This window comes from Lolium rigidum, chromosome 5, assembly GCF_022539505.1.
Source record: "Lolium rigidum isolate FL_2022 chromosome 5, APGP_CSIRO_Lrig_0.1, whole genome shotgun sequence".
In the NCBI taxonomy this organism is placed as follows: Eukaryota; Viridiplantae; Streptophyta; class Magnoliopsida; order Poales; family Poaceae; genus Lolium; species Lolium rigidum.
In genome coordinates this window covers 225,216,320-225,225,499 of record NC_061512.1, presented here as the reverse complement: position 1 = coordinate 225,225,499, position 9,180 = coordinate 225,216,320, and the positions used below count along the sequence as shown (strand labels likewise).

Genomic DNA, 9,180 nt, shown 5'->3' with positions numbered 1-9,180 from the left:
GTCAATATTCCAATCACCAAGAAGCGCAAACTCGGACCAAAGACAGTGGATTGTATCTTTCTAGGTTATGCTCCACAGAGTGTAGGCTATAGATTTTTAGTAGTTCAATCTGAGGTACCTGATATGCATGTGGATACTATTATGGAATCTCGTGATGCAACATTTTTTGAGAATATGTTTCCTATGAAAGATATGCATAGTATTGCTAGATTTTCTACCGAGATAATTCCTGAGTCTAGTTCATCTAATGAGTATTTGAACAATCACATGAGAATGTTACTGAGAAGGATGACAATGAAGCTCCTAAACAGAGCAAGAGACGGAGGATTGAAAAACCCTTTGGTGATGATTTCATTGTGTACCTTGTGGATGATACTCCCACGTCCATTGCAGAGGCATACACATCTCCAGATGCAGATGACTGGAAATAAGCTGTCCATAATGAGATGGACTCGATTCTCTCTAATGGAACTTGGGAGCTATCAGAACGACACCATGGATGCAAGCATGTGGGCTGCAAATGGGTGTTCAAGAAGAAGCTAAGACCTGATGGTACTATTGAGAAGTACAAGGCGCGGCTTGTAGCTAAAGGCTACACACAGAGAGAAGGCGAAGATTACTTTGACACCTATTCATCTGTCGCTAGACTTACCACCATTCGAGTACTACTATCCATGGCTGCCTCTTATGGTCTTATTGTTCATCAAATGGACATAAAGACAACTTTTCTTAATGGAGAGTTGGAAGAGGAAATCTATATGGATCAGCCTGATGAGTTTGTAGTAAAAGGTGAAGAAAGAAAGGTGTGCAAGCTGCTGAAATCTTTATATGGCCTAAAACAAGCACCTAAGCAATGGCATGAGAAGTTTGACAGAACTTTGACTTCTGTAGGCTTTGTTGTCAATGAGATCGACAAGTGCGTTTCCTATCGCCATGGTGGGGGCGAAGGTGTTATACTGTCTTTGTATGTGGATGATATTATGATATTTGGTACAAACATGAAAGTAATACACGAAGTCAAGTCTTTCTTGTCAAAGTGCTTTGATATGAAAGACCTGGGAGAAGCTGATGTGATTCTGAACATCAAGCTTATTAAGAACGAGAGTGGGATTACTCTAACGCAATCCCATTATGTTGAGAAGATCTTAAACCGGTTCGGCTATATAGATAGCAAGTCTTCTCCAACACCTTATGATCCCAGTGTGACATTGCGCAAGAACCGGAGGATTGCCGTAGATCAATTGAGATATTCTCAGATCGTTGGCTCACTCATGTACTTAGCGAGCGCGACTAGACCGAGACATCTCTTTTGCTCGTTAGCAAGTTGAGTAGGTTCATGTCAAACCCGGTACTGATCATTGGCATGCACTTGATAGGGTCATGCGCTACCTATGTGGTACGATGAGTTATGGGATTCACTATTCGGGACACCCACTGTGCTTGAAGGATATAGTGATTCAAATTGGATCTCCGATGTAGGCTGATCTCTACGCCACTAGCGGGTATGTATTTACCTTTGGAGGTGGCGCAGTTGTCATGGAGATCTTGCAAGCAAACGATATTGACGAGGTAAACTATGGAAGCGGAACTTATCGCTTTGGACACAACCACTGTTGAATCGAATGGTTGCGTGAGCTCTTGATGGACTTGCTCGTGGTTGAAAAACCTGCACGGCAATCCTTTTGAATTGTGACAATCAAACTGTAATTGTCAAAGTGAACAATTCTAAGGATAACGCGAAGTCATGAAGACACGTCAAAAGACGTTTGAAGTCTGTCAGGAAATTGCGAAACTCCGGAGTAATAACTGTTACATATATTCAAACAGACAAAAACCTGGCAGATTCCTTTACAAAGGGACTATCACGTAATGTGATAGAAAGTGCATCAAGGGAGATGTGTTTGAGACCCGTTGATGTTACACCATAGTGGTAACCCAACCTTTGTGATCGGAGATCCCGTGAATTAGGACCTGAGAAGAACAAACTAGTGGTTTAATTGAGGAGAGTAGTATGTAACCCTCTCTATGTGAAGATGCACAACTCTCAAGTGTTTATGTTGGATATTTTAGCAAAGATGTTGTCCTACAGAGCATTCTTGAAATAACACACCTATATGTGTCTGATTGTTAAACGTCGCAATCTATGAGATTTGGGTGATCTCTAGTAAATTCATGAAGAGACCACGAAGTATGACACATATGCTTCACCCGCAGGGTAGGCTACTGGCAGCCATGTACTGGTCATGACTTTGAGTGAAACCCTGTTCACGCAAAACTTGCAATTCAAGGCTTAGTCCATTGCTCAAGTGTGAATGGATGTAGCTTAAGGTTCTAGGTGGAAGTTCAACTTAACAGTCTCCGGTGAAACACTGGTATATAAACAAGCTGTGAGTATTGGTAAATCTCTAAATGGGGATTTGAGATCTAGTGGGGGATTGTTGAAATATTGGGACCACTTTTAGTGGCCCATACTAGATTTCAGATTTCTCTATAAATCTCAAAGCCCACATAGTGGCAGCCTTGTGAGTTTGAGCCCAAGTTGGTGGCAGCTCACTAGGGAGTGACAAGAGGTGGGAAGTTTAGTCTCACATGGAAAGTTGGGAGGAAGTTAGACCACCTTTATAATGTGGGTTGTTCCACCACTAGTAAGTGAGTAAGAATAGGAGTGGTTCACGCGCGCTCCTCCTCCTCCTCGCTCGCTCGTCTCGTCTCGAGTCGACTCGACACGACACGTCACGACGCGCGCCGCGCTCGTGGTGAGTGGATTGAGCCTCGAGCCGAGACTTTCCTTACTTTTTGCAGCTCTGGAAAACGAATAGAGTCCTAGACGGACGCGTCGCAGTTAGTCGGTTCGGGTCGCTCCCGGACCATGGGCTATCTGTAACTGACTCGAAACGTGCGTGCGACGTGGCGTGGCCCACGTTGCCTAGGGTTTCCTGAGCCTATATAATCTCATGCCCGGCTACCGCAGAAACATATCTATACACGAGTTAGGGTTTTGCCACCTCTCTCTGCTTGCGCCGCCATCGTAGCCTACTCCATCTCGCGCGCCGACGTGCATCGGCGAACTGGAGAGCAGGTCTCCGGAACCGCTCGTCCTTGCGATCCTGTACGGGAGAGGGCGAATTAGGTTTTTGGGAAGCGCTCTGTGCGACCGCTCAAGCTCTTCATCACGGGTCGCCTTCCGTCCAAGTCGGGCGGTGCTGCCTACCGTCGTCTTCAACGCCGTCTACTTCGACCCATCGTCCATGTCGTCAACAACATTGTCATCAACAACGTTACTGTTGCGACATCGTCTGCTACACCTCCAACGCCACCTCCACCAGATCGGTACGTGCGACATATCTCGATCTGTTTAGTGATGGATGCTTTACCGTTTGTGCTGTTGCTACTCATGTTGATTAATGCATCTAGTATGTTCGAGTTTAACATGTTAGTAGTTGTTGTCATCATGTTTTATATTCTGGAATTAATCATGGAAATTGTGCCTCTATCTAGCCGACTCCTGAATAGCTTACCTATTTTCTTTTTGAATGAATGAAAGCGCTCATAGTTCAGTTTAGTAGGTTTAAACTCGATGGTGTAGGTTCAAATCCTACATAGCATGATTTCATCTATCTTATGTCGAAGCAGAGTAAAATAACTTAACAAAATAAAGTTGAATTGCGACTCAAATTTAACCTCCTCTCTGGTATGGAGGAGGTCAATAAAAAATAAAACATTACTCAATCAAAGATTCAACTGGTCTTCATAAATTTGAACGGATGTGGGAAAAGAAGATCAAACTGATTATTGACAAAAATTAGGGTTTTAAACTTAGATAAATAAGCCAAGCACCAATACAATTTGGCAAGAATAAGTTTCTAAAGCCCGCACGTGTTCGAAATTGTACCTTTGAACAAGCAGCGCGTCATTCATGTGCGGGTTATGTGTTGGGAAAATTGTGCGGTTTAAAAGCTCTTTCAATCATGAAACTAATGGCATCAATTTTGTATGACATGAATCAGTACTGCTGGACTAACTTTTAACCAAAATTGTTTTTTTCTAAAAAAACGTCATGTCTTCTTTTCGCAAATGGAGAGAATAAACCCTGTAGGTAGAAATAGTCAGAGAAGAAAATCCAATCGATAGGGAGGGCAGACCCTCAATTTCAGCGCATCTCTGCAGACTGCAGTGCTGCATGTGCCCAAGCATGTGAGGAGGCATGAAGATCCGGTGGTTTTTGTCTGTCTTCGTCCTCGTCCTCGCACCAGCCTTGAATGGGGAGGGCAGTACAGTCCCTGGTCGCCTGGTCGTTCTGCCCCCAAATCTGCTGACCCAACTCAGGTCCACCGGCCCTCTTCACGAGTATGATATGATTCCAACAGCAATGGCCGTTTGGATGATCATGGAACCTCTGGTGGTACAAAGTGGCAACAGATCTCTCTAGTTGCAAATTGCTGTGGGAATCGCCGCCCTAGAGGCAAGATCATCAGGCCCGCCTCACTACGCATATGCTGCAGCACACATTTATTATACTGTTTATCTAATCTAGTGTCTGTTCCATCGCTCCCCCGACCAGTGAAAAATCAATGAAACACACAGTATTATCAGTCGAGTACTGGGTACTCCTCCTCCTTTAACTCCGGTCTCAATCAATCTTGCAACTTGTGCGTCGAGTACAACTGCGGTGCGCGGCAGCACATGACACACACACCCTCCAACTTCCCGCCAAGAATCATCAGAGTGAGGTTTTGCCGCATCCGGTCTTGGTCGCCGGCCGCCTTTTCCATTCAGAGTACAAACGGCCGTGATCTTTTGCAGTTCCGGGAATCCCCTAGTCCTCTGATCCGCTTTTCTCTTGCGCCTTTTGATGTCATCTTCCCACCCAGTTTGTTTTGTTCTCTGCTTCTTTTGCCATCCCCAGCTCTCCTCCATTTTTTCACAGTACAAAGCGCCACCGGCTTCCAAAGTTCATTTCCTTGAAGTGAGGGTTTTTGTTCGAAAGGTACTTGTGAGAGCTGAGACAAGATCAGAGGAAGGGTACCATCCTATGGTTTGAATATCTAAAGTTGACCATTTTTTTAGTCCTAGAAGCTTTTCCTGTCGGCTTGGGTGGGTGTTCTTGAAGCTTGGGCAGGTCGGCAGCCACACTGATAATGATGGCGTTGTTGGATCCGTGAAGGCTTATTGCCGGTAATTAACTTCTCAAAAAATCCATGTCTATTCGGCTTGGTGAATGGGTTGTAGGTTCTTGCAAGTTCCTTTTTTTATTTTCCTTTTTTTGACTGCATATTCTGGCCCTGAATCCATACATTCCTGATTAAACTGGTTCAGAATTCAACAGAATAATTTTTATGTGTGTCGATTTCTGACAGGAAAGGGAGGACCGAATTCCTAGGAAGTTCTTGCCACTGAGATTTTCTGACTTGCTAAGCATGGAAGGAGGAGAGCAAAAAGTTCAGTTATTTCTTGATGCGGCGCCCAAAGACGACATCCCCATCGCCGCCAAGTCCCTCACCATCAAGACGAGCAATGCTGCCGGAAGCCGCGGCGGCTCCGACTGGTCGATCCCCTCCTCGCCGTCGCCGCCGTCCTCCGCGTTCGTCTCCGCGCTGCAGTCCCCCTACATCTCCCCTCGCGTCGCCGAGCCGCCGCCCCCGCGACATCGAGAATCCCCCAAGGTCTCCAACGCCGACCAGGCCGCCGCGCCTTCGCCAGCGTCCCGCGCCGACGGGTTCCGCTCGGAGGACACCGACGCGCCGACGAGCGCCTCCCGCACACCGCCGTCGGGGCGCTACGACTCTCGAGCCATCGACCTGCTCCGCTCTTCCGATGGCGGCGGCGGGCCGGCGCCGCGCGTGTCCTTCTCCTTCCCCGTGCCGCGCGTCTCGCTCACGCGGGGCGCCGTCGCGTCGCCGATGTCCAACGGCAAGCTCCGGAGCTGCGACGTGTACATCGGGTTCCACGGCCAGGGGCTCCCCTCACCAGGTTCTGCAGGTGGCTCAAGGCAGAGCTCGAGCTGCAGGGGATCGCTTCGTTCATGACCGACCGGGCCAGGTACTCCGGCGCGCACAGCCATGAGGTTGCAGACCGTATCATCTGCTCGGCGGCTTTCGGCATCGTGGTTGTCACCGTGTCCAGCTTCCTCAACCCGTTCGTCCTGGAGGAGATCCGGTTCTTTGCTCAGAAAAGGAACCTAGTGCCTATCTTGTTCGACACCCGGGTGTCGGACATTGCCGGGCTGTTTGACGGCAAACCAGAGGATAAGGAGGGGATGGAGGCGTTCGAGGGGCTAATGCGGTGCCACGAGTTGAAGCTCGAGACGGATGAGAGCAGCTGGAGGAGGTGTGTGTCAAGGGTGGTCACCGTGCTGCAGTCGAAGCTTGGCCGAGGGGCAATTGGCGAGAAGGAGAGTGATGATGGGTTGCCATTTCCGCGGAACAAACATTTTATTGGAAGAGAGAAGGAGCTTGCTGAGATTGAGAGAATGTTTTTCGGGTGCACCGGGGATGTTGAAGATCTTGAGTGCCCAAGGAGCACCATGCCTAATTGTGAAACCAGTGGTGTGTCAGATGGATTCGCTGATAAGGATAGTGACGCGGTGATGACATCTAATGGCGAGTTCAGCAGCTTTGAGTTGCCCAAGTGCAAGCAGCCTATGTTGGAGACATTGGTTGATCTGGCGATCGAGCCGCCATCGGTAAAAGGGAGAAGCCTTCAGAAGGAGAGATCAAAGCACAGGAAGTCAAGATTCAGGTGCGACAGCAAGGATCATGCCAATGGCAATGTGATCTGCATCAGTGGGATTTCAGGCATTGGCAAGACAGAGCTGGCATTGGAGTTTGCATACCGGTACTCACAGCGGTACAAGATGGTGTTATGGATTGGAGGCGAGGCCAGGTACTTGAGGCAGAATATACTGAATCTGTCAAGGTATTTGGGGTTGGATATCAGTGCTGAGGCTGAGAAGGAGCATGGCAGGATTAGGAGCTTTGAGGAGCAAGAGTTGGATGCTTTTCAAAGGGTGAAGAGAGAGCTTTTCAGGGATGTGCCCTACTTGCTTATCATTGATAACCTCGAGAGTGAGAGGGATTGGTGGGAAGGGAAGGACCTGCAAGATTTCATACCAAGGAGCACAGGAGCAAGCCACGTCATGGTGACGACACGGCTACAACGTGTGATGAACCTTGAGCCAATGCATCTTCCGCAGCTCTTATTTCATGATGCTATGGTCCTGATAAAAGGAAAAAAGAAGAAGGATTACCCTCCTGATGAACTAGAAGTTCTGAAGAAATTTGATGAGCAGCTGGGACGACTAAGCTTTGGGCTGTGGCTTGTTGGTTCACTGTTGTCTGAGTTGATGGTTGATCCTTGTATTCTGTTTGATGCTGTTGAGCGGGTATCGTTAAATGATAACATGATTGTGCTCAGTTCCAGCGAGGAAAACTTATGGCAGAACAATCTATTTCTGATTAAGGTGTTAGTCTTCTGCTTCGCATTGATGGACCAGGTGAAAGGAGGTAGCCTTGCCTTGAGGATGATCACAGTAGGTTCTTGGTTAGCTCCATCTCCCATATCGTCAACCCTACTAGCTGCCATGGCCAGCAAGCTACCAACAAAAGCCAATAGCCTTCAGTTGTGGAGTGCATCACTTAAGACTGTGCTTTTGTGCGGCACACACTGCTTCCTACCACCGCAAGCAAGGAAAGCTGAGGTGGAGTCAGCACACTTACTAGTTAAACTTGGCTTGGCACGAAAAACAACTCAACGTGCAGGTTGCTGGATTCAACTTCACCCAATTGTGCAGCTGTTTGGCAAGATCAATGGTAGTTTGACACAGGCATCTGCAGCTGTATCTGGTGTCATAAGGACTGGCAATATGTCTATGTACTCAGACCACATGTGGGCTAGTGCATTCCTTTTGTTTGGCTTCAAATCAGAGCCACCTGTGGTTCAACTTAAGGCAGTCGACCTGGTGCTCTTCATCAAGAAGATAGCACTACCCTTGGCAATACAGGCATTCATGACATTCTCGCGCTGCAGTTCGGCATTGGAGTTACTCAAGGTGTGCACCAACATCCTTGAGGATGCGGAGAAGTCAATTGCATCACGATTACAGGACTTGCAGCAGGGATCACTGTGCTGGAAGAAGAAACTGCGAGCAGACAACCATGTGGATGAGTTCATTTGGCATGAGATGACACTGCTGAAAGCAATGCTGCTTGAGACAAGGGCGAAGCTACTGATGCGAGGAGGATTATTTGACAGCGCCGAGGAGCTGTGCAGAACTTGCATCAGCATCAGGACGGTCATGCTTGGCCACGACCATGCCCAGACATTGGCAGTTCAGGAGACACTTGCAAAGGTGGTTAGATACAGGAGTAAAATCTGAGACGACGCAGAACCATGTGAGCTGTTTGTTTGACAAGCATCCAGATTTTCACATTTGTTCTTGGCTCTCTCAGAAATTAGCTATATTTAGCATTCCTGGTCACGGCACGCTTTTGTCTGGTCGGAAAAATAGCTAGTCTGATGAGATAATGTGTAACTTGACAGCTTATTTAACCAACTTGCTATGTACAGTTCGGCCTCCTAATTCCTAACACTGAATTTTGCAGATTTTAATTTGAGTAATATGGATGAGTTCTCTGATGAGTCATGTGACCTGTAGATGATATTTGCTCGTAACTACAGTTTGCTTCTGCTGAACATTTTAGAACATAACTGCAGTGAAGAATATTTAGCAAGGCATCTGTACTTTTTAACCCTTGTGCAACTGCTTGATGAAAAATGCAGTTTTCGCTCTGCTATGCTGATGTTGAATCTATGCGACAGTTCAAATATTTTCCCCTCTGTTTTCTAGGGACATTTCACCAGCAGAATTCTCTCATACAAAGTAACATAATTTAAACTGAAAATAAGTGAAAACTATTTGTTGTGTACTTACTTATATAAGACATCCCAAAGCATCAAGAACAAAAGTTTATTGTTCCTAATCACAGCAGTTTTAGGGAAGTCACAGGAGAGAATGCACTTCTGATTCCGTTATCAGAGTAGCTGGTTTTCAGAGAAATAACTGGCAGTTGCTAGTGAAGGAGAGGGCATATGTTGTGCATCACAATTTGCTTCTTGCCGATTGATGTTCTTGTGTCGGCTACTACACTGCATTGTTACCTCACTACGCATACCCATTTTCTG

At 46.9% G+C, this 9,180-nt stretch overlaps 1 pseudogene; it reads left to right on the top strand.

The window, feature by feature from the left end:
* The first annotated feature begins 5,417 nt into the window (after window positions 1–5,417).
* On the top strand, window positions 5,418–8,374 carry LOC124657983 (annotated as a pseudogene).
* Window positions 8,375–9,180: the final 806 nt, after the last annotated feature.